We start from the raw sequence: 4,052 nt of genomic DNA, 5'->3' as shown, positions 1-4,052 counted from the left end.
AAAACAATAATGTCCTTAATTTGAATCCTTAGTTAGCTTAGACTAGTAAAAGTGCTCATGATTTGAGTGTGGGGAAGTTGGATTTGAAAATATTTGGTTTGAGTAATTGGGTGTTGTATATTTTAGTGAAAATGTGCAAAATAATAGTTGAGCACATATTATTGCATTCAATACTTTAATCATATGCATTGAGAAAAATAAAAGAAAAATAATAAAAAAATAAGAGAAAAATAAAAAGGAAAAAAAAGTGAAAAAAATAAAAAAAAGCAAATAATAAAAGGGGACAAAAATGCCCCAAGGTAAGTGTTGGTATCAATGCATATGTACTGTACTCAAATTTGGTATGCATGAATATATGGAAAACACAGTTAATGGGAAGTTAGATTTTGTATTTTAATTAATTAGATTGTCTTAAGTTAGGTGGAAAGTTTATGTTAATTAAGGATTCAGATTTTAGTCCACTTGGCCAAATACAATCCTACCATGACCCTAACGCCATTACAACCCTTAAAAGACCTCTTGATGTATGTATTGGTGCATTAAATTTTTGTTGATTATTAGATGAAGAGCAAGTTATAAAAAGCAAGATTAGTATAGAATTGAGAGAATTAACCCTAGACACTTGAGAGTTAGAATGATACACACTACCAGTAAGGGTTCAACACTTAATTCTATGTTCCCTGCTTTCATGAGCTATCTTCTTCTTGCAAGTTATTTGTATTATATTTTGTGATTTGAATTAGTGAAATCCAGTTCATATTTATTCTTGAAGGATTTATTTACTTTTTCACCAAGTAGGTAGAATCATTTTAGCATGTAGTTGCATTCACATTCATAGGTTGCATTGTATGAGTCTTGCTTTTCCCTACTCATTTATTTTGTCTCCTTGAGCTTAGCATGAGGACATGCTAATGATTAAGTGTGGAGAGGTTGATAAACCACTATTTTATGGTTTATATTGTATTTAATTGAGTGGTTTTATCACCCACTTATTCATAGGATTTGTATGATTTTACAATTCCTTCCTAGTTTTTCTATGATTGAAAACATGCTTCTTTGGTCTTAAATTAGCTAATCTTAATCCTCTCTTATTACCATTCGATGCCTTGATCTATGTGTTAAGTGTTTCAGGCTTCATAGGGCAGGAATGGCTTGAGAATGAAGAGGAAGCGTGCAAAAAATGGAAGGAACACAAGGAATTGAGGAGATGACCAGCGAGAAGTCACGCGGTCGCATGGCTCACGTGACCGCGTGAAATGGAAGAAATCAGAGTGATGCGTTCGCGTGCCTAACGCGACCGCGCAGATTGGAAGCTGCACGAATGACGCGAATGCGTGGACAACGTGCACGCGTGGTACGAAAAACGCTGAGTGACACGCTCGCGTGGACGACGCGAACGCGTGACGTGCGCGATCTGCAGAATTACAAAAGTCGCTGGCAGAGATTCTGGGCTGCATTTTAACCAAGTTTTTGGCCCAGAAACACAGATTAAAGTCAGGGAACATGCAGAGACTCAGGGGACGGATGAATTCAATCATTACTCACAATTTTAGGTTTTAGATGTAGTTTTTAGAGAGAGAGGTTCTCTCCTCTCTCTTAGGATTTAGGATTAGGATTTCTATTAGGATTAGGATTGTTTCTTCATACCAGGTTCAATAATTTATGTTTCTCTTCTATTTTTGTTTATTCTGAAGTTTTTATTTGTGTTTGATTTATGTTGCCCAATTGGCTTATGAATATTGTCCATGTTAGAATTGACATCTTCATTTAATATAATTTGAGGTATTCCGGATATTTATGATTTCAATTTAGCTTTTTATATTCTTGGCTTTAATTGATTAATTGGTAACTCTTGATTTGTCAAACTCATTGTCGACTGAAAATTGGAATTCTTCAAGAATTAACTCGAGTTCCACTAACTCTAGCCTTTTCCAAGGAAAGACTAGGACCTGAGGAACCAAACTTATTCCATCCACTTGACTTACCTTCATAGTTAGAGGTTAACTTAGTGGGAGAAAAATCCAATTCTCATCACAACTGATAAGGATAACTGGGATAGGACTTCCAGTTTTCATACCTTGCCAAGAGTTTTATTAGTTATTAATTTATTAATTCTTGCAATCTATTTCTCTTGCTTAAAACCTTTTTCAAACCCAAACACTGTTTTTCCATAACCAATAATAAATCATACTTCCCTGCAATTCCTTGAGAAGACAACCCGAGATTTGAATACTTCGGTTTATAAATTTATTGAGTTTTGTTACTTGTGACAACCAAAACGTTTGTACGAAGGGATTTTCTATTGGTTTAGAATCTATACTCACAACGCGACTATATTTTTACAAAATTCTTTACTAGCAAAAAATTCTAACGTCAATAATCCCGGGTTAGTTAACCCAAGTTACCAAGTGTTGAGACACTCCTTAGAACCTAATCACCCAAGCAGATCCTAGTACAAAGACATCACAGGCATGTGTCTTAAGGTCCAAGCTATTGGTGTCTAGCTCATTACTCTCTGTTTCTTTCATTTCTGTTGCCCAATTTTGGCATTTCTTCCTTTCCTTCTTATTTGTTTTCTTTCTTCCAAGGATGTTTATTTACTAAGGTTTCACATCCAACAACCAACATCACACTAAGAAGCAATATTCTACCTCTTTATTTTTATTAGTAAGCTAGCTAGCATTCAAGCATATCTGCCACCACTCAACCTTATTCTGCTTCTTACTAATTTGGTCAAATTCACTCCATGTTTCAAACATTCTCTTTTATTCAAATTAAAAATAAGGAGACAAGATATGCATTTTAGCAAGATGAAATTAAACCAGGAACTTAGACTAAAACACTTGATTGAAATTTAAAGAAAGCAAACAAAATTCAAATGACTTAAAAAGTAAATTGATAAACTAAGCATGAAAGCATGTTCTTTCTTATTGATGAACAAAGAGCAATACCACCTTTCAATTCTTTGGTTGCTTTCCTTTGCTTTCATTTGCTCGATTCCCCTTTCAATTTTCCTTTCAATTCTAGCTGTTTTTCAGAACGGTCTATCTGATCCCAAAGTCGAGCATCTTTCAACCTTTGCTCCATCCTTTCTACATTTCTTTTAGCTCTTTCTCTTTGTGTTTCTCTTAATTCATGAACAGGTGAAATGGTGTGATCTCTCGATTTAACACTGGCATGCAGCCGCCTATGTAGTTTAGCTTGGCTTGCGTGTCTATGTCATACTCCATTCTATCCAAATGCCTAGCTTCTCCAGCTGTGTGATATATGTTCTTCCATTGATAAAGGTTTTGGATGTACTTTTCCTACTCGGTTTGTTGTGTGGACAATTTGTTGAAGCCTTCTTTGAATTGAGCAGATTGTTCTCTTTGCTAGTCCAAAAACCTTGATTGGAAGTCTCTTTGTTGGTCCATCATCCTCAGCTGAAATTCTTCTTGTTTTTCTTGAGATCTTATGTATTGTAGTTGGAGCTCCTCTTGTTTTTCTTGAGCCCTCATGTATTATTGGGATAGCCCTTCAATAGCTTCTTTTATCTGGCTCATATCCATGGTGACTTGTGTTAGAATTTGTTGTTCTTCTTGCTGTTCTTCCTGTTGCTTTTCTTCCTGTTGTTCCTCCCTCCTTTGCCTCTGATAAGAGAACTATTGTATAGTTTGGAATCAATCAAAACAAGAATCAATTCGTTGGTAGCATAGTCCAAACCAACAATGAATTCTCTTAATCAAGTGTTTACAAATTCTAATTAACCAAGAGTATTTAAACCTTGGGTCGTTCTCCCTAGGAGTTGCAATGAGATATACATTTATTGGCTTTTAGAGAGCATGGGGAATTGGGAAAGCAAGAAAAGAAAGAAATGTAAATAGCAAGAAATCAAACAAGCATGCAAGGAATTAGAGGAAAGCAATTAAAAGCAATGAAAATGGAAATTAAGCACTAAAAAGGACTCTTGGTGATAATTGGGGAATTAAGAATTCCTATCCTATTTATGGACCACAAACATGGCAATTGTGTATAATTAATCCCAATTAGTCAATCCTGCTTGAGAATTAGTC

Source organism: Arachis duranensis, chromosome 6 (assembly GCF_000817695.3).
Source record: "Arachis duranensis cultivar V14167 chromosome 6, aradu.V14167.gnm2.J7QH, whole genome shotgun sequence".
Classification (NCBI taxonomy): Eukaryota; Viridiplantae; Streptophyta; class Magnoliopsida; order Fabales; family Fabaceae; genus Arachis; species Arachis duranensis.
The sequence above is the reverse complement of the archived record's forward strand: the minus strand, read 5'-3'. Positions refer to the sequence as shown.